The sequence below is a fragment of the Hemibagrus wyckioides genome, linkage group LG28 (genome assembly GCF_019097595.1).
Source record: "Hemibagrus wyckioides isolate EC202008001 linkage group LG28, SWU_Hwy_1.0, whole genome shotgun sequence".
NCBI lineage: Eukaryota > Metazoa > Chordata > Actinopteri > Siluriformes > Bagridae > Hemibagrus > Hemibagrus wyckioides.
In genome coordinates this window covers 8,091,562-8,113,938 of record NC_080737.1, presented here as the reverse complement: position 1 = coordinate 8,113,938, position 22,377 = coordinate 8,091,562, and the positions used below count along the sequence as shown (strand labels likewise).

Below are 22,377 nucleotides of genomic sequence, written 5' to 3'. Positions count from 1 at the left end.
TGTTCTAGAGATGAAGAATAGAGAATGATAAAGAATGCCCTTCAAAAATTCGCTTATTGTGCTAAACAACAAAAATGGGGAAAGAAAAAAATCCAAACTATAATAATCATGTCCATTAGGCTGAATTGATTTTTTTTACAAGATTGATGACTCAATTGAAAACAAAACTGTGATGATGTGAAAGAGTTACGTTTAATTAATTTCTTATTATCTCTAACGCACCATCTCTCTCTCTCAGTGAGTATTCTTGTGTATATTTGCTTGTGGATTTTTTATAGCAACTATATTACCAAATATGACATTTTTTGGTAAATTATGTGCTCTGTGTCGGGCGACAGGGATGATGACAGTTGTAGGTTCATATTCTTTATTAAACCAAAGGGAAAACAAAATTCAGACAAACAAAAGGAAGATGAATGAACAGGCAGAAGTCAGGCGATGTACTGTACAAACATCATTACTTAAGCAAGGGACAAAGACATAAACCAGATACCAGAAATTTAATAACTATAAACACTGTAGCAGAATATCCAAAGGCTTGATGTGGACAAGTACAGGACACTAAGTGTATAGTTTGCAATTTGTATCCAGGTAAACATGAACGTAAGAGGCACATGAACATGATGGCTGAGAGTTTTAGTCCTTGGTAACCATGTTGGTAGGCCTTTCTCTGGTCTGGGAATTTTAGATTGTGTTCAGTTTTGTAGACCGCTTTGTGGTATAGGAGTTGCGGATGGTGTTCAAGTTTGTAGGTCACTCTTTGGTCTGAGAGTTGTAGGTGGTGTCCAAGTTTGTAGGCTACTCTGTGGTCTGGGGGTTGTAGATGGTGTTCAGGTTTGTAGGCCACGCTATGGTCTGGGAATTGTAAATGGTGTTCAGGATTGTAAGCCACTCTGTGGTCTGGGAGTTGTAGGTGGTGTCCAGGTTTGTAGGCTACTTTGTGGTCTGGGAGTTGTAGATGGTTTGTAGGCTACTCTATGATCTGGCAATTGTAGTTGGTGTTCAGTTTTGTTGGTCTCTCTGTGGTCTGGGGGTCGTAGATGGTGTCTAAGTTTGTAGGCCACTCTGTGGTTTGAGAGTTGTAGATGGTGTTCAGATTTGTTGGTCACTGTAGTCTGGGGGTTGTAGATGGTTTGTAGGCTACTCTGTGGTCTGGGAGTTGTGGATGGTGTTCAGGTTTGTTGGTCACTTTGTGGTCTGGTAGTTGTAGATGGTGTTCAGATTTGTTGGTCACTCTGTGGTCTGGGAGTTGTAGATGATTTGTAGGCTACTCTGTGGTCTGGGAGTCGTAGATGGTGTTCAGATTTGTTGGTCACTCTGTAGTCTGGGGGTTGTAGATGGTTTGTAGGCTACTCTGTGGTCTGGGAGTTGTAGATGGTGTTCAGGTTTGTTGGTCACTTTGTGGTCTGGTAGTTGTAGATGATTTGTAGGCTACTCTGTGGTCTGGGAGTTGTAGGTGGTGTCCAGGTTTGTTGGTCACTCTGTAGTCTGGGGGTTGTAGATGGTTTGTAGGCTACTCTGTGGTCTGGGAGTTGTAGATGGTGTTCAGGTTTGTTGGTCACTTTGTGGTCTGGTAGTTGTAGATGATTTGTAGGCTACTCTGTGGTCTGGGAGTTGTAGGTGGTGTCCAGGTTTGTTGGTCACTCTGTGGTCTGGGAGTTGTAGATGATTTGTAGGCTACTCTGTGGTCTGGGAGTTGTAGGTGGTGTCCAGGTTTGTAGGCCGTTCTGTGGTCAGGGAGTTGCAGGTGGTGTCCAGGTTTGTAGGCCACTCTATGGTCTGGGAGTTGTCGTTGGTGTCCAGGCTTTTAGGCCGCTCTGTGGTTTGGGAGTTGTAAATGGTGTCCAGGTTTGTTAGCCACTTTGTGGTCCTGGAGTTGTAAATGGTGTTCAGATTTGTTGGCTGGAAGTTTTAGTTGATGACCATGATGTTAGGTCACTTGTAGTTGTAGTTGGCAGCCATGTTGGTAGCAACACTTTGATTTGTTACCTGATGTGGGAAGCAATGCTGTTTCCTGTGTTGATGTGACTCTCTGGTGACTTACAACGAAAGCTTCAAAAGAAGACAGTATGTCTTGGCATTCATTCAAGCTAGAGTGATGTGGTCAGAAGTGACATTGATATCACTGTTATCAACTTGAAGTAGATGTTTTTCAATGTCACCATGTCCTGAAGTGTTTTTTTTCCCTCTTTTTCCACAGTAATTAAACAAGCATTACATTCATTGAACTTCAGTAACGTGTGTGGGATTAATGCAGGGAACAATGCAGAATTTAGTCTGGATTAAAGGACACCATGCAGTAAGAGTCCTCATCTATACAGCTACAGCATAATACTAATAGGATATTACTAATATTTCAGTGTAGCTGATCATGCCAGTAAGTCGGGTTCAAATGGTTAATCATCAGATTAAGAAAATTGTAATGAAAAGCAATCTTCCCATCTGTGTGTGTGTGTGTGTGTGTGTGTGTTTGTGTGTGTGTGTGTGTGTGTTTTTAAATGGTTGTTAGTGTGCAGTGCAATATTTAGAGAAAAGCTGTTTATTAACAAGAACTACAGACTGCTGAAAAAAGTCAGGGTCGAATCTGTCTTGTTACCATGGTAAAGTATTTGCTCAGATAACAGTGCCTGTGCAGTGTGTGTGTGTGTGTGTGTGTGTGTGTGTGTTTAGCTGAACAGAAGGACAGTGATGATTGGGAGCTACAGGCCAGTCTCTCATTTCTTATGAAATATGGAACCGCAGATATATTGAACGGGACACACACACACACACACACACACGATGCAAGACTGCTGGACTATGTAATTACACTGCATCATTGAACAATGATGTACTTGACAAATGACAGACAAAGAGAAACCAAGAAATAGCCCTTTTGCAAGTCTATGCGATTAAAACATTCACAGGAAAAGTAATCAGTTAACGCAGCGTCACTCATTATAACCTGCACTGCCACTGACTCTCCTACATCTCTCTCATCTTCTATTCAGGGCAGCAGAAATACTAATCACCGTAAGTGCCCATACCTGTCACGTCTGCTCTCTGTCTCGCTCTCTTTCCAATCAAAGTTAGAACATTAGTGCCATAAGAGGGCTTAATAAAACTGGATTAACACTGCAGAAGTGGCAGTGAGCCAGTGTATATATATTTATATATATATATATATATATATACATATAACTTTCTTTTTTTTTCCTCCTGGACTTTCATCCTGCTGTGTTTTCTCTGCCAAATCGCTGTTAATGACCAGAGTGCATTTCTTTTCTTCAAAAGTCAAGTCACTAAAACACAATCTTCTTAAAGGTGGTTATTTGAAAGTTCATTCTCTGTTCTGTGGTTTAGTGATAAAATGTTATTATATGAACAAAACTCTCTCTCTTTCTCTCTCTCTATCCGTACTCCACTGTCATTTTGCTATGTGCCGTATATAGCAACCAACGCAGACTTGAGCACATGAACTGTGAAGCGAACGGGGAATCCGTGTCAAAGGAATCCTTCCAGGAAGCGAGCTGACTTTCTCCAAACTTCTGTTGCCAAGCAAAAAACAAAAATAATATATCAGTATTTGCATGTGTGATGCAAGATCTGGATTGTATGTAATCAGATGTTTGGATCAGACAGTATTTCATATCTGATAGCCAGTATTGCCTCAGTATCAGACTTGTACTAATTTAAAGTGTAATTCATTTTGTTATGTTGCACAGTTCCAGCTACACAAAATATAGCGCTTGCTTACAAACATTTGGATTTGCTAATGAACTGACTGAACGGACTTAACAGTTACTTCATGCTTAATCGTTAGTGATTAGTTCATGGCTATAAATACAATACAACGTGATACTTTAGTGCAGTTTCATAGTGACGCTTCATGTTACTGCTTTTCACTAGAGGCATGGACTCTGAACAGATGTTCATGAGATGAGACGAATACCTAGAAAAAAAATCGAATGTACTAATTAAGGCAATGTGTTTATTACGTTGGTAAAAGGCAGGATGAATGTCTAGAATGATTTTTTTTTACTCTGTTAGGTTGAAAGCGAAGGTTGAATAATAAAAAAAAAACCTAAGCTAGAGCTGTTTTATGGAATATAACATCATCTGTTAAAAGAAATAAAATGTCCAGAAAACGGTTAATCAGTTGATGACCCCTGCTTTAAAACATGTGACAAAATGGTAAAGCCTGTATCATGTCAGTCTTTGGCTTTTAGCACTCTAATCCACGAAAGAGAGAGAGAGAGAGAGAGAGAGAGAGAGAGCTTATAATTCTAAAGCTATAATTACCATTAAACCCAAATGTTGCTGCAATTACGACAGCAGTAAGTGACTCATCAGTAGAAAACTGATGTCCGATATTAACCGAGCCATTTTTCAAGCTCGCCTGACAGATTCTGTGACTTGATAATTGCCTCGTCCTGATGGCTCTGATGGCTCTGAAGGCTCTGATGGCTGCCGGCAGATAAGAATGCAAAATCGAGATTTGGGTTCCTATGTTTATGTTGGGCACAAGTGAAATTCCTTTAAAAGGATAAGGAGTCTCTAATAACATTCCCAGTTAGGGAGAGCCCTCTCACTCAGAGTCTGAAGGTAACACTAAACTGCCTCTTTTTGTTCACTGTTTTCTCATGCTAAAGAGCCTGGCAGGAACGCTCACAGCGTCCTTTAATCTGTGTAAACGTATACAATGGTATAAAGTTCATCAAAACACGACAAGGATCTATGACCTGGGCGTATTTTCTCAGTAGAAGCTGATATGAGGAACTTCGGCTGAACTTCCAGGTGTCTTGGGATATTGTTTCTTTTCACATCTGTCTGATTTTCTGCTTTCTACTCATGAGAGTGTGGGTGTATGGCAACAGGAGGTTGAAGGCACTAGAAGCCGCTCTTGTGATAATCAGCATTAGATGAACAAACCTGCCAAAATGCACCATACTAAGAAGCTTGGAGTGACTTCCACCATGCAAAAATCTGTTGTGTAACCAGTCCATCGTCTTCCCTTCTTCAGAGATCAAAACACAGCCATCTGAGCACCGCAGGGCTCCGGTATGAAGGACCCAGGGCCTCCCGTAGTGTGATATTTGCACTGATGCCAAAAAAAAGCCATTTGCTTCAACTTCCATTTACTAACCTGGGAAACTTTACATCAAATCAGCTCTTTGCATTGCCTTAGCTCAATTTATTTCATTATCAGAATTCAGAACATTTTTTTTCTTTCTTTGATGCGCTAACATTCAAGATGCATTCAAGGTGAGGCAGCAACTTGTAAATTTTCCAACTCAAGTCAGTCCTTCGCTTGAAATTTCAACTTCCAGCTACTTCCAGTTCCTTTCCTGTTTACAGAGTGATGACAAATCATCATGGCTCTACAAACTCTGCAAACAGTGTAAAATCCCCCTTCAATACTTTTAAATGAGTTGAAAATGGTATTAGCTTTAGATCCGTTAATATACAATTAATATTGTCCATACTAATCACTGAAGATAATCATTCATTTTAGTGTCATCAATACTGCAACAGTGCTTACGAGGCACCACAAACGCAGCACTATTACACATTGACCCGAGACACATCGACAGAAAACGAAGGAGTTAGCCAGACGAATAATATATTTTAAGATGTAGCACTGGATTTCGGTTTAAATGTAATCATTTTATTGTGGCAGCTGTCTACAATGTTTTACCATAAATTGTAACATAAATTGTGTTATCCATTTTTATCTCTCTTGTTATTATGGAGAAGTGTGAATTGTTTGCCCAGAAAATGAACAATTTTATCCCCACAGGTCTGTCAGGACATGGTTGGGTTTCTGTATATAGAGTACAATGACTCTGTGACTCCTGACTTAAGCTAGTGTGTTTAGCTGCAAGTGAGTAGGGTGATGGAAAACTCACTAGCCCTCCTCAACAGCAGCTAAACTATAGAGCCACGATACTCCTCATACAGTAACCCAACAGTGTCCTAACTAATCTCAGTTCATTCATTTGTTTATACTGATTAAAAATGTCCAATAATGAATTTGAAGAACAGTGCGCTGCTAGAAATGGTTAAATTAGCTATCACTTGTTAGTCTAGTTTGTTTCCAGGCAACTAAAACATGGCAGCATCCTGGAGCTTTCACATGCCCAGCAGGATACCTAGGTGTAAGTCTATTCTATGTGTGTTATTGATAGGCTGGATCTCTAAATTCTTAAATACACTTCCGTTTTTTTTTTGTTTTTTTTTTACATTTTACCTTGAGTAGAATTTTATACATGAATAAATTCAGAAACAACGTATGACTCAGGCTCTGCATCTCTAATAAAAAAGAATACATACCCAAGGATCCAAGAACTCAGCTTAAAAGAGAAAACAGCACCCTCCCCACTTCGAGTGTGTTTTTCCCACGTTGCATGCTCTGTATATTTATATAACTACAGGTGGGGAGCAGATTAAGGCACAGTTCTCCAGCTGATGGATCACTTGGTTCATGCTGAAGCTGCACACACACACACACACACTCCAAGTGTGTTACGCAAGATTCTTAGGACACCATGACCGCGGGAGGTAGAGTTAGCAGTGGCGTGGAAATAAGCTATTTTTGGTTGTTCTTCATAAAGCCTGCTCACAGGAGAAGAAACAGGATCCAGCGTCTATGAATCTGATGTCGCTTAACCCTGAATAATAAACAGATCACCTAAAAATGTGCTTATAAAGAATACACAATTGAACGTTGAACAAATTGGTTGGGTATTATAATAATTTGCACTTGTACGCAATATGAAATTTGGATCCTTGCTCTCATGATGCTCTTCTAGCCGGACAGAACGATATACAGGGAGCTCAAAGGTCAACAGTGCACTCTGATCCTGGCGTATTTTACTAGAAACGCAGCTATAAAAGCATTTTTCCTCCACTGACTGTTCAACACTTTCACACTTCATCTGTCGCTCCATACTTTCATAAAAGTTACATAACAAGCCTGGTTTAAAGAGCTGCCTGACATTTTAGTTTTATTTTATTTAAAGTGCCTTTAAGTCAGCTTTTTTTGACGTGTCTTTGAACACAGCCAAAGTCCGACTTCTACTGAACTCGCCAAGCAGACCAGGAAAACTATTCTCTTTATAGTATTAAGGTTTATTTGATGTTACAGCACTTTTTGTGAGTAGAACTTTTGAATTCCTAATTCTGATTGGTCATGGGATGATAATGAATTTTCTCTTGTCATTTTTTTCACTAGCAAAAATGAACTGAATCATATCAGATAAATAGTGAATCAATACGTACTGTTGTTGAGATTAATGGTATAGTATGAGTAGTGAATCAGATTTGAACTTTGCTGAAATGAATCATATTGGATTGGGACTGAATCAAATTGTATCAATGCTGATGGGATCAGTTCTGAATCGAATTGTATTTGGTGCTGAATCAAATCATACCGGATCAGTGGTGAATCAATGTTTACTGGTGCTGAATAGAATTGTATCAGTTCGGTTGTGAATCAAATTCTATCAGAATCAAGTTGAAATAAATCATATTGGCTCAGTAATGAATCAAAATACTGTATTTTGGTGCTGAACCAAATCATTAAGAGGTCATTAGTGAATCAAATTTTATTGCTGCTGAATAGAATGTATCAGATCGGTTTGTGAATCAAATAATATAAGTGCTGAACTGAATTATATTGGGTCGGTAAAAGTATTACTGAACCAAATCATACCGGATCAGTGGTGAATCAGATTTCATTGGTGCGGAACAGAATTGTATTAGATCAGTTGTGAATCAGCTTGTATGAGTGCAGAACTGAATCATATTGGGTCAGTAATTAATCAAAATTTATTTGGTACTGAATATGATACCGATTCAGTGATAAAGCAAATGAATCTCAATCAGATGAATCTTGTTGGTGCTGAACAAAACTGTATTGGAACAGTTATTAATCAATTTGTATGACTGCTGAATGAATTGTATAGGTGCTAAATCGAATCATATTGGATCAGCTGTGAATCAAATTATATCAGTATTAGTGCTAAACCGAATCATTTTAGGTCAGTAGTGAATAGAATTTTATTGGTGCTGTATCGGATCAGCTGTGAATCCAGTTGTATCGGTATTAGTGCTGAACTGAATCATATTGGGTCAGTAGTGAATCTAATTGTTTTGGTGCTTGACAGAACTCTATCAGATCAGTTATGAATCAGATTGTATGAGTTCTGAAGAGAACTGTATTGAATCAAATTGTATTAGTATTAGTGCTGAAACGAATCATATTGGGTTACCAAATGAGATCGGATCAGTGGTGAATCGAATCTTACTGGTGCTGAATAGAACTGCATCGGATCAGTTGTGAATCCAATTGTATCAGTATTAGTGCTGAACTGAATCATATTGGCTCAGTAGTGAATCGAATCTTATTGGTGCTGAATAGAACTGCGTCGGATCAGTTGTGAATCCAAATGTATCAGTATTAGTGCTGAACTGAATCATATTGGCTCAGTAGTGAATTGAATCTTATTGGTGCTGCATCGGATCAGCTGTGAATCCAACTGTATCAGTATTAGTGCTGAACTGAATCATATTGGGTCAGTAGTGGATCGAATTTTATTGGTGCTGCATCGAATCAGCTGTGAATCCAATTGTATCAGTATTAGTGCTGAACTGAATCATATTGGGTCAGTAGTGAATTGAATTTTATTGGTGCTTAAGAGCACTCTGTCGGATTAGTTATGAATCAATTTGTGTGAGGGCTGAACTGAATCATACTGAATCAGCTGTGAATCAAATTCTATCTGTGCCAAAATGAATGTCTTTTGTCCACTGACTCATTGGAAAACTAAAAGGGAACATCTGTTATAATCAGATACTGACTATAAATGTGTTTATTAATCGACTTTGATCCACAACGTGAGTCTACAGCCGTTACTATAGAAACAACGGTAAAGTATAAGACCAGAAATCTTGCAGCCAGCACTACTGTCAGAACTTCTGCTATAGAATATTAATCAACACCTCCTGACCAGTCAGATTCAATAATTCAACAGCGCCATGCTATAAGTTATTAGACTGTCCATGCTCCAATGCAAATGAGCTGGATGTCCGTGTTACTGGTGCCGTAATATGCTGAGCCTACAAGCATAATTCTCACTCCACCATAAACACTGGCATATTAATAACAATGAAATACAACATACCAACAGTGCATTCATGAGGCAAACCAAAAGTAATCGCACGAATCTGACTGCAGGTCTCAAGCTGTTTTTCAAAGCTGAAAAAATGATGTTACTGCAATCTAATTGTTTCTGTAATTGAAATTAGATTCAATATTTTGTTTATTAATTAGCTACTACTACTACTGCGAGGTTACTGATGCTTGGCACTCTTCGATGATTAGCCAACAAAAGCGTTGAAATTCAATTCGATCATTGTGTAATTTAAAATAAACAAGAAACAAGGCATTTTAGTCTAAAGCTTGGAAAGATCTTTGATAATAGGGGGATATTTAGAAAGCGGAGGTACAGTTTGAGGGAAATGCTGTATACTGTGAAAAGCCTTTGTGTTTCATGGAGAGATACACAGAGTGACATTGAGAGGGTGGGTTGATAAAGATAATCAGCCTGTAGGCAGAAGTCTACTTCCTGTTCGAAGAGTTCTCATGCTACTGAATGGACAGTGACAGTCTGTGAGGCTCTACCACGAAGCAAGGCATGGGGGGAAAAAAGATGAGAAGAAAACACAAAGTGACTTCCTTAGATTCCTTTCATTTCCAGTCCCTCCCTGATGTGAGCCGTGTAACACATATAAATGAAAGGTTTGGGGGAATTTCCTATGCATGCTAATGATAACATGATGGCTAAGACTCTTGCATTAAGGAGACAAAAGATTATTTGTGTCAGATTATTACTTCCACTGATCCAGCTCTGTGTCTGACTCCAATACGCAAGTCTGTGTCTTCTCTATTGCTTTTATTTATTTTATTTTTTTTGTTGTCCAAACCATTTGTAAGAGGTTATGAGGAAAAATGGCTCCAAATGCAGTGAAATGTATTCAGAGCGAAATTACACGTGCCGCGACGGGCCGAGTGAAAAATGACACAGGATTCATTCATGTGGTAGAGGGAAAACAAATGACGGATCAGAGTGCGAGGAAAAACAGCACCTGTGTGGGACATTAATAAACCGTGTGTGTACACATAAGTGGCGTGTAATGAGACGGATTATAAATGCAGCGCGTCCATGCTTTTCTTTTTTAAAAGAGCACAGCATGCACCGGGTGAGCGAGTGAGCAAGAGAAATGAAAAAAAAAAAATTAAAAAGAGGGAACGACGATGTTTAGAGATTTTATGCATAAAGTAACAGGTAAATTATAGTCTTCAGGATAAAATGTGCAGTAAATAATCCGGAACAATCCTCAGTGGAACTGAGCAGAATATTTGTGTTGTATTTGGCAGATGGACAGACAGATGAGCTGACAGACAGACAGACAGACAAAGAGATGAGCTGACAGGTAAAATGATAGACCTGTCTGTATAGATAGATGAAAAGTGAATGAGAAGATAAACAGACAGGCAAAAAAAGTAGATCAAAAGACAGATAGGTAGATAAACAGATAAGTAGATGAGTAGATGAAGAGATAGATGAGTACATAAGCAGACAGACAAATAAAGGAGTGGATGAGAAGACAGATGAGTAGATGGACAGACACAAATTTAGATGAGAAGATGGCCAGACAGAGACGTACATGAGCAGATGGACAGAGAGATGAGTGGATGAGTAGATGGATAGACAGATAGGTAGATGCACAGAAAGAAAAACAAATAGATGAGTAGATGGGCATCCAGTTGAAAAGATGAGTAGATGGATAGATAGATAGATAGATAGATAGATAGATAGATAGATAGATAGATAGATAGATAGATGGCCCATCCTTTGCAGCTATAACAGCTCTAACTCTTCTGGGAAGCCTTTCCACAAGGTTTAGGAGTGTGTTTATGGGAATTTTTGACCATTCCTCTAGAAGCGCATTTTTGAGGTCAGGCACTGATGTTGGATGAGAAGGTCTGGCTCACAGTCTCCGCTCTAATTCATCTCAAAGGTGTTCTATCAGGTTGAGGTCAGGACTCTGTGAAGTTCCTCCACACCAAACTCACTCATCCATGTCTTTATGGACCTTGCTTTGTGCACTGGTGTGCAGTCATGTTGGAACAGGATGGGGTCATCCCCAAACTGTTCCCACAAAGCTGGGAGCATGAAATTGTCCAAAATGTCTTGGTATGCTGAAGCATTAAGAGTTCCTTTCACTGGAACTAAGGGGCCGAGTCCAACCCCTGAAAAACAACACCTGGATTCAATGATTTGAAGGGGTGTCCCAAAACTTTTGGCATTATAGAGTAGATAGACAGATGAGTAGATAAGAAGATGGACCGACACTACAAGAAGATGAACAGATGGACAAAGTTTCATGTAAACCTATATGTTATTTCAGTGGTACCTTGGTGTTCGACCTTAATTTGTTCCAAAAGTCTGGTCGAAAAACCTAATTATTTTTCCACATAGGAAACAATGTAAAACGAATTAATCTGTTTCAACTCGATGGTTGATCTTACAATGGTTGATGGTTGTTCCTCTTGGCAACACTGACGCCTGATTTCCCCTTTTTCAGAGACATGGCTACTGAAATCATACCAAAAAAGATAGCGTGGGGTTATAACACAAGCACTCACAGATGATGCTTTCAGAACAGATGACCCGCGTAAACTGCTTCATCTCTATTGTCTACGCCGGGGTGGTATGGAAATGTGTGCGGCATGGGCATCGCTAGGCCATTTCTATGGGGGGCTTTAACATTTCTACTCAGCCCCCCTAAAAATTCTGCGATTCTCCATAAACTGTACACAAATTGATGATCGCCTCAGTCCCCTTTAAATTTCATATGAACACGGCGGCAGACTTCGGCTCCTCCCCGTCTTTCAGCGCATAGCAAGGATCAGAGGACAAGTGTGTGTGTGTGTGTGTGTGTGTGAGATGAGGAAGACTCGTATTTGACTTGTTCAGTACATCCTACCCTGTTAGTCAAATGTTTATTTTATTTTATTTTATTTTATTTTATTTATTTATTTATTTTTTCACTATTATACCCTCATTGGGGGCTGAGCCCCCCTTAAATGAAAATTTGTTATTCGATATCCGTTGCAATCCTGTATGAAACAAGAACCTGCGTTCCTGACGGTCGAGTAGTACACCGAAAATATTTTCGTACACCAAGGTCAATTTGACTCGAAAATTCTAATCGAATACAGAAAATTCGAACACGGGGGTGGTCGAGGACCGAGGTACCACTGTACTATATCGCTTCTTTCAGGGTTTTTTTTTTTTTTTTTTTTTTTTTTGGGGGGGGGGGGTAGGGGGTATTGAACTACAAGCTTTTATTTGTTTCAGTTTGTTCCAGCTTGTGTTTCAGCTTCCTTTTTGGTTTCACCCAGAGCCACAGGACACAGGGTGTGCCACCATGCTGTTTTTCATGAAATATATTTATAGTTTGTAGGGGATTGTGGTTGTTGTTTTTGTTGTTTTTTCTGTGATGGATTTTCCCAGACCACTACATATACACCCATATGCATAAAACATTCATTTCACTCATCTCTCTCTCTCTCTCTCTCTCTCTATCTCTCTCTCTCCCTCCACACACAGATCAGCCATAACATTAAAACAACTGACAGGTGAAGTGAATAACATTGATTATCACATTACAACGGCAACTGTCAAGAGTTCGACTATATTTGCCAGCAAGTGAAGTTGATGAGTTGGACGCAAGTGTAAGGATAGGAATGACTTGACAAGAATCAAACTCTGACAGCTAGATAAGATAAGATAAGATAAGATAAGATAAGATTAGTTTAGTTGTCCCACAGTGGGGAAATTTCCAAAAAGCTACGCTTAGCAGAGGATAGTTTGATCCACCGACCCCTGGGTTATGGGCCCAGCACACTCCCGCTGCACCACTTTGCTCAAAGCACACCCCAGATGGGACTCGAACCCACAATCCCTGGCTTAGGAGGCTAGTGCCTTATCCATTAGGCCACTGGGGCTCCTGGTGGATTGACAGAACGTCAGTGTTCCCAGTATGAGGTGGTTTGTACCTACCAAAAGCAGTGCAAGTAGGATGGTCCAAAATTTTTTAGGAATGCTTTGAGGAACATGATGAAGGTGATGACCTCAAAACTCCTCAGATCTTAATCCGATGAAGCATCTGTGGGATGTGCTGGATAAACAAGTCCGATCCACGGAGACCTCACCTCACAATTTACAGGACTTAAAGGATCTGCTGCTCTAATGTCTCTAATGTGCCAGATACCACAGCACACCTTCAGGCAGGTGGTTTTAATTTTATGGCTGAAACATACATATAAATATAAGGCACAATAAAACTGAATATAACATATTAACATCTTCCCCTACAGTGGAAATTGGTTTGGTGTGCTTTTGTGCTTTAAAGGTAAGCCCCATCACTACACGGGTCTGTGCCTATAAGAAGTTGGATTATCAATTTAGGACACCATTACGGACTGAATTGCTGTCCTCTGAGCTGAAGTTGCATCAGGCAAATTGTAAAAATAATGACTTGCTCTGGAGAAAAAAAAAGAAAAGAAAAAAAAGCTGAGCATCTCCTGAATCTCAACTAGCCTTGAGCTCTCTCCTTCGTCGTACCATTCATTAAAAATAATGCAAGAGCAAGAAAAATACGCCGCGCAATGCCTTTTTCATCAAGCAAATTTCTTATAGTGTGACTTTTAATAAGCGAAATGCTTCAGTTGTGGCCCAGAGCTCAGATTGTGAGCGAAGTGACATCTACGTAACAAGAAGTGCATGCAGCCAGGGCAAAAATTACAACTTGTACTTATTACACAGCAACATAAACCAGCAGGATTAACCACAAGCTCGAGATGTGTGTGTGTGTGTGTGTGTGAGAGTGTGCGTGTGTGTGTCCTTCTGAGATCATAGGAGCTAATAACACACCCTAATGAGCTGCTGCTGCTCAGTGCTGGATGTGAAGTCGAATTTGAGTCCACACATTATTTATTCCAGTCCACTGATGCATAATTAATGCGGTGAAAAGTCGACGCACGTTGCACAAGTGGACCAGAAAGTTCTGCATGTGTTAAAGAGCACTTGAGTCGATGAACTTCTCAGGAGCTGGGTTTACAAAATAATGCGTAAGACTGGGTTTTGAGATGGAGAACCATAGCAAACCCACTAACACAGATTGTCCAAGAACCTTCCTGACATCAGTAAGCGCTCATTTGAACCGACAGGTAACACGGATGATGAAAATCCAGACATCGATTTTCATTAACATGCTTGACATTTTTGCTTCGTCACATTTTACACCGCACGGTTCATCTCGTCTCAGTCCAGCAAGATTACCCGTATATTACAGAAATGAATTCAGCACTCTGTATCTTTGGATGTATTGCTTAATTTTCTCTAACAACAACTCTGCATCTTGTTTACGCAAATTGAAACTGGTTCATTATTAAGCCTTCAGTTTTGAGACCCTTTCAAATTTTCTTATTCGGTTGCCAGATTGTTACACTTCTATCTAGAAAAAAATGCTTAAAATGAGAAATTTTTTAAAACACTTAGAATAATAACTATGTATTTGGTTTATTTTAATCCTATAAGTTTGATGTATTCACCAATCAGCCATTACATTATGAGCAGTGAGAAGTGAAGTGAATAAGACTGATGATCTCCTCATCATGGCACCTGTTAGTGGGTGGGATATATTAGGCAGCAAGTCAATATTTTGTCCTCAAAGTTGATGTGTTAGAAGCAGGAAAAATAGGCAAGGTTAAGGATTTGAGCGAGTTTGATGAAGGGCCAAATTGTGATGGCTAGACCACTGGATCAGAGCATCTCCAAAACTGCAGCTCTTGTGGGGTGTTCCCGGTCTGCAGTGGTCAGTACCTATCAAAAGTGGTCCAAGGAAGGAACAGTGGTGAACCGGCAACAGGGTCATGGGCGGCCAAGACTCATTGATGGACATGGGGAGTGAAGGCTGGCCCGTGTGATCCGATCAAACAGACAAGCTTCTGTTGTTCAAATTGCTGAAGAAGTTAATGCTGGTTCTGATAGAAAGCTGTCAGAATACACAGTGTATGACGGGTCAGGGCTGTTTTGGCAGCAAAAGTGGGGCCAACACAATAATAGGCAGGTGGTCATAATGTTATGCCTGGTGATTGTATATTAAAGATTTTCCACTGACTCATTTTGGCTGCAGTTCAAATCACAGGTTTTTATTAATGTGCATATTTATATTGTTTCTACAGTAAAAGTTTTGGAGCATTAATGCTAACTATTAGTCTCTTACTGGGAATTTAGATTACATACAATATTACATATTTTCTGAGGCCTCTGATGGGGGAACAAATGGCATCTGTTTATTGTTTAATACATAATGTAAAGCTGAAAAACGGCGGATGAACTCTGAAGCAAATTCTTTTACAAATGTAAGTAGCATTTTATCGTCGTTGAAGCTCTGAAATGATTACATTTTTTTACTTTATTTGACGTTTTATAGACGGTTTGTTTGAGTCAAACAACTTTCAAATGTTTCATCATTTTTTTAAATGAACTAGCTAGATTTAATGTTTAGGGAGCTATGAAGATGACTCAGACACGTCCACAGTCATTCCCTCATTAACGTCTTTGCAGCCTTTGGAACAATCAGATTTAAGAATTCAAAAGCGTAGTACTAAAAATGGCCGCGTGCATCACGTTCTTTCTAGGTCAGCACTAAAAAAACATTTAGATGGGTGAATTTGTACTCCTGTAAGAGTTGTAAACAAATGAGCCGTGTGTGTGTGTGTGTAAACTACGGTAGTTTATGGCAGACACTCTATGCATCACACTAAGTTGCGCTAAAGGAAAAAAAATGGCTCCGCGCGTGTAGCTCAATCAATACATAAACTATCCACTGCGTCTCCTGCGGTGCGAGCTGAGCTGACAAACTGCTTAATGAATGGACGCAGTCAAAGCAGCGACTCAGCATTCCCTCTCTCCTCCTACTTCCCTTCACTCGCTCTTTCCTCCACTCTAAGCCGTTTCCTACCGTCTTTACCTCTTGGACTTTTTTGTGTCAGTCTGAAATTCTCTCTCTCTCTTTTGTTATTTTTTTTATAAGTTGCCCCCCCCGTGGAAGCTCGTGCTGCTAACAGGGTCTTGGATGTCACCATGGCAGAGGAAAATCAATGGGAAGCAGATCCTCCGTGGGCGTTGTCGTAACCTACTGTAACTGTGCGCGTACACTCTGCAGACAAGTAACACCGAGTCTAAAAGCTATTTATTATTTTTCGGAGGGAAAATATTGCTGATACGGTGGCAGCTTTTCCTCCCACTAGCTTATAGTTTATACGCTCGAATCCGTGCTTCATATTTATTTGCAGTTTATTTCATTATTTCAGCAATCTGAATGGGAAACAATAAAATAACACACCTTTATCTTTTCCGCCAAGAATTATAGTGACATAGCGAGGTCATATATTTCATTCAAATGGTTATATAAACGATTCTAACAAGGCTTTAAAAATAATACATTTCCATGCATGTCAATAATTTTGTATTATTAAATTCTAGCTACAGTTTTCGGTTCTTAAATCCTAGTATAATGGATTCTTCTAATATTTCAACAGATTATGTTCTAGAAGTATGTAGTAAGCAGTAAACTGAAGGCTGGCCCTGATTTATTAAGGTCCCAAAGAACAAGGGCGTGTCTCCATCAGCTCTCTAGCTCCCTAGGTGGTGTATATCATGTAGACGAGTCTGGACACTGGTAAGGGCCATGTTTCAGTGATGACTTGATTTCTGGTCATTATGTACTCACTTTGTAAAACATTCCCAGTGGCATTTATCAACAACAGGCAGGACTGATATCTTTGACATTATTTTTTATTTTGTCTAGTTGTTTTTATTTTGTCTAGTTGTTTTTATTTTGTCTAGTTGATTTTATTATGTGTAGTTGTTTTTATTTTGTCTAGTGGTTTTTATTTTGTCTAGTTGATTTTATTATTTGTAGTTGATTTTATTTTGTCTAGTTGATTTTATTAGGTCTAGATGATTTTATTTTGTCTAGTTGATTTTATGTGTTGTTGATTTTATTTTGTCTAGTTGTTTTTATTTTGTCTAGTTGATTTTATTATTTGTAGTTGATTTTATTTTGTCTAGCTGATTTTATTTTGTCTAGTTGTTTTTATTTTGTCTAGTTGTTATTTTGTCTAGTTGTTTTTATTGTGTAGTTGTTTTTATTTTGTCTAGTTGTTTTTATTTTGTCTAGTTGTTTTTATTATGTGTAGTTGTTTTTATTTTGTCTAGTTGTTTTTATTTTGTCTAGTTGTTTTTATTATGTGTAGTTGACACTTAAAAGTCATTTGACCAAACAACCCACGTATAGAAGTCCCAATATTTTCAAAGCTAACATAAGTAATCATTTGAGAGCTACAGCCATAATAAGATAATTGTAGACGAAGTTGGCTGAGACTAGTTTCATCCACCTTTTTTTTCAAGCTGAGAGTCTTCAGAATAAGTGACATAATTTCCAGTAAAAGAAAGTGCATTGTGGGGTTTATAGAGAGTGATCACGCCAGTGCACTTTTGGGATTGAGACAGACAGCCCTTTGTTCAGCACCCTGATTAGTGAACTACGAGCTGATTGAGTCACGTATTATTTTTATACTCCAAGTTCCATATATATTATGAGTGGAAAAATTTTAAAATAAAGTGAAGCTTCAAAAATGTAAAAGACACTGAATGCAAATTCCATGGTCTCAAGAAGGTCTCCCGATAACAACTAAAAAACCTGAAGCTTCACACGCATGCGTTAATTCATCATTAAGCATTACGTTGATGAAAGGCAGAGAGAGACGGATCAAAAACACATGATGAATGCAAAATAACATGGAGTAGGGAAGAACGTGTGGGCTCTGTTCATAAGGAATTCACCAGCTCTCTTTGAACGCTGTTGGTGTTGAAGATGAGAACGTGCAGCGAATGTCAAGTAGAAAATCAACACTACTGTGATCATGCAAGTCCTAATTTCCAAAACATTCTCATTTTCTTTCTGAAGTATTGTTGTTTGCGTAGTGCTCATTATAATTTATGCAGAAGTCATTCTCAGGACTCCACCCATTTATGTAGAAATGCCTCAAACAAGACACTGTGCATACCTTTGTACACTTCATTTTGCATTTTTTTCCCTTGTTTCCACAGAAGTCTTTTATAAATCAGGGTCACAGTATGAGGTCTTATATACGCCTCCATTACCACTAGTTCTCAGTGCAAGGGATCTTCGTGTCAAGATGCAAGTGCAAGATCAGCTCTGAACTGGTTTGAGGAACATCTGCTGTTTTTCCTTTTAATATTCATTTGGATCCATCATCAGTTTCCATGTTTTGGATATTGACAATATGACCGATCATGAACTTGTTGCTGTAAGTCAAGTTGACCTGAAATTTTCAAGTGAGGAAGCTTGAGCCTTATTTCGATCAGATTCAACCAAATGGACCAAACTTTCAGTTCAAATAGCTTCAAGTTTGAAAAAACTCATTAAAACTCACTGAAAAAACCCACTTAACTCAAGAGATATTTATTAAACCCATCCTTATCTATATCTAATGTGTTCCGAAAAAGATTTTCAGACTTCACTTGGACCTGCACATGGGGATAGAGAACCTTTAACACAAAGCCAAATGAGATGTCTCTAAATTCCTCATGACCAATAAGTTTAGTCTGTGTGACAAATGGACCAGTTTCCTCTCTAACGCACAGACTAAATTGGTCCCAGATTGGATCGTCTGTGCAAAATCGAGCAGGGACACCCTTGGTTAGCCGTGTGCCGCAGAGGACCCTTGAAAGACAGCTGATGATGGAAGAGTGTCATTAAGAGAAGGGAAGCGTGTTTCCATTTTCAAAGCTTTTCTTCTAATGGATAGTAAATGATGGTACGTCTGAGGTTTAACTGGTAGTGACATAGTCTGTCATCGCTGTACTACAGAAGGGATAACTTGGGAGTGAAAGAGTGCAGTTTAATGACTTTCCCGTAGTCATTTGTCTTTCAGAATGTGTCTTGGTTCAAGAGTAAACAGTAATTAAGACACAGTGGTGACTGGCTGGAAATCTGATCTGTGAGATACTTTGGGGAAAAATGTTTATATTGATGTACAAAACTGGGTTCTGGTATTGTGAATCGGTCCTTAATTACTAATCCTCATATTTATAACAACGCTCAAATACCAAACTCTGATACCAGGTGATGCAGGAGAACCGCTAGATTTATTTAGCACTTAACAAAGCAGACTGAAAAGTATACTCTGTGAAAATATCAAAAGCATCTTCAGATAATACAAATATCCTGATAAAACTTTACAGAAATGAAACAGTGTGTTTAATAGAGACAGTATCAGCGAGCATTGTGTGTTAGAGCACTTCATTTCAGCGAGCAGCGAGCACTGAGACACAAACACTTCCTTTCCTCCTCTCACTCGCAAGGATTTTAACTCATGATGAGGAAAACAGCAACAAATGCAAAACAACACTTGAGCCTTTTTACTGGGGCACGAGCCCTAGTAAAATTTTACTGTGCCCCAGTAAACTTTGCCTGAAGAAATCATTGTCTGTCGAGGTAGACGACAGTAGATCCATTTGAAAATAGGCTTTTCGATTTGAACATCAAGGCTGATTGTAAAGCCAGCTGAAGTACCAGTAAATGTAATGTGCATCCATTTTAACTATAAGCCCCGCCCCCTTGGTATACTCCTCCTCCTCTTGTCACTACCATGCATGTTCACACCTTCATGAGATTTTACAGCATAAACTGGTTCTGGAAAATTGTTTCAGAAAATTTCAACTATAAGCCCCGCCACCTTGCTGTGCTGCTCCTCCTCCTCCCTTCACTATTGTGCATGTTCACACCTTAATAAGATTTCATAGCGTAAATTGGTTTACATAAAAATTACAAAATAATTTAATCTTGTTGATCTTTCAGCTGCTCTCTACATGTGAAGGGTCGCCACAGCCAGTCCACACAACAACTTGGCATAGATTTTACGCCGGATGCCCTTCCTGTCACAACCCTCCCATTTTTATCCGGGCTCGGGACCGGCACTACATCCAGTGGCAGGGGTTTGGGCACTGGCTGGGAATTAAACCCAGGCCTTCCGGATGGCAGGCGAGAAACCTACCTCTGAGCCACCAGCACCCAATTGTTCAGCATTTAATCTAGTAATGTGAAATTTTCTATCATATTTTTATGTTAAATATATGCAATATTTTTTCCTAAATCTGACTGAACACATATTCCATTTTTTTTGTATCAACGTGAAGCCGATATTTATCTTCAATTTCCTGAGCTTTGTGGTAAAAGGGCATAACCGCTTTTTGTTACATGTATATAATTACAATTATTCTTTTCTTCCATCCATCCATCCATCTCCCAAATACCGGCAGTGAGTTCAGAATGAGATTACGGATTACAATGACGTCCAGAATTGCTACGGGGAAATACAAGGATACGGATGAGCTCTTTCCACTGCCCTACTTCTCCCAATGGGCTCCGAAGCCATTCTCATAAAAGTTACATATTACCGACATAAATGCGAGGCCAGAGAAAGATTCATCAAAGCTGACGCGTCGGAGAAAAACAAACTCTCTCCCTCTGTGTCCTGATGTCCTCTCTCTGGCACTGCAACAGCCCGCTATCTGCATTCTTAATCCCGCTTTTCAATTAAGAACCCGCTGCTTGCGAATGCCAGTGGGAAAGCCTGCTTTAGAAGGCTGCCTACGGAGGCAGCATCTCTTAGTGGAGGCCGTTGTGACCTGATTTCCCACAAGGCGATCTGTCAAAAAAACATTCTGTAAAATATTAGGTATTATCCTTCTTGCTTAAGCATTCATTTTTCTGACGTGGTCTGTAATTGACGTTTTGGACTCGTCCCTGTAGTTTCCTTTTCGTTTATTTTGTCTTCATGCCTGGTAGACATCCATGTTAATTACGTTCAAGTAAGCTGAAATGATCTGAAACTATCTGAACGAGCTGCATTCTGGCACTATTAGCAACCGAAAATGTGTGTTTGTACCTGCAATGTGACAAGAAATAAACTCTGAATCAAAGAAATATCCATCTATCCATTTTCTTTACCCACTTTATTCCTAATTAGGGTCACGGGGATCTGCTGGAGCCTATCCCAGCACACATTGGGCGGAAGGCAGGGGTACACCCTGGACAGGTCACTAGTCCATTACAGGGCCGCACATATAGACAGACAACCACACACACTCACTCCTACGGGCAATTTAGAATTACAAGTAAACCTAATGTACATGTTTTTGGACTGTGGGAGGAAACCGGAGTACCCGGAGTAAAAAACCCACACAGCCACCAAAGAAATATCATGTTTGATATTCTGAAATCACTTCAAAGTATTTTAGTGGTGCTAGTGAGTTTGTTTGGTTGTTCATGTGAATTTGAACAAACTTTTAGTGAAAATATAGTTAATTAAGTTGCTAGTTTGTTGGCTAGCTTAAGTAGTGTAATCTTCTCTAGTAAAAACACAGATTCTATTCTCAAACACAGGAAAACTGCGAGCTAAGTGAATTGAACCCAAGCAGTTTTCTACAGCAGTGTGCTACAATCGATATGTCTCAATTGATTTGGTTAATGGTAGCTTGCATGAGGACAGCTAAAAATGTAATTAACGCTGGATAAACCCACGCTAACGTTAATGCAGGTCAACTCACTGATCGCTAGAGTCAGCTCGAACTGAATCTCCTGCACTACTTCTCCACATCCCACTCGAAACCCTGATTACGCTGACAAACGTAGTTTGTGTAATACTTTATGCAAGGTCTCCATCCATACCAAAAAAAAAAGAAAAGAAAAGATCTGACAACAAGAATCAGGTCAGACTTTGTTTCCTTCGTATTCTCTCTCTCTCGCTGAGTAATCCCCATCCCCAGGGCAAACGGCTGAACCACGCAGCTCACCACCCACCCACCCTCCATCACCCGTTAACAGTGGAGGTTTTCCATTAGCCTATCAGGCACATATATCCTATTCAGCACACATTACTGAAGGGAATGAAATTGTGTGGAGAGAGAGTACGAGAGAGAGAGAGAGAGAGAGAGAGAGAGATCTATAACTCAAAAGCTATAAATCTACCTTAAGTTAAAAAAAAAAAAAAAGCTTTGTGACTTGAGCGGCTTCGATCTGCAGTCCTATTCATCGCATGTATAAGTGCAAAAGGGGTCCAAGCATTGTGTACTGCTCAACCTGATGTCTTGTATAATGTCTTCAGAGAATAAGAGAGCACTTGAAGGAGAGAGAGAGAGAGAGAGAGAGAGAGGACAAATTATAGCC

At 39.4% G+C, this 22,377-nt stretch overlaps 1 protein-coding gene, 1 long non-coding RNA gene and 1 other non-coding gene across 3 annotated transcripts in view; 1 reads left to right on the top strand and 2 right to left on the bottom strand.

Annotated features, from left to right (window-relative positions):
• The window catches only part of LOC131348336 (LHFPL tetraspan subfamily member 7 protein), a 118,211-nt gene that overhangs the window by 85,713 nt on the left and 10,121 nt on the right, over positions 1-22,377 (bottom strand). The gene's annotated exons all lie outside the window — the stretch shown is intronic.
• LOC131348337 (uncharacterized) lies at positions 7,014-20,608 on the top strand. Its single transcript, XR_009203923.1, has 3 exons — positions 7,014-7,134; positions 20,008-20,243; positions 20,469-20,608. It is a non-coding gene; the product is annotated as an uncharacterized LOC131348337 (long non-coding RNA).
• trnar-ccu (transfer RNA arginine (anticodon CCU)) lies at positions 12,985-13,057 on the bottom strand. Its single transcript has one exon. It is a non-coding gene; the product is annotated as a tRNA-Arg (tRNA).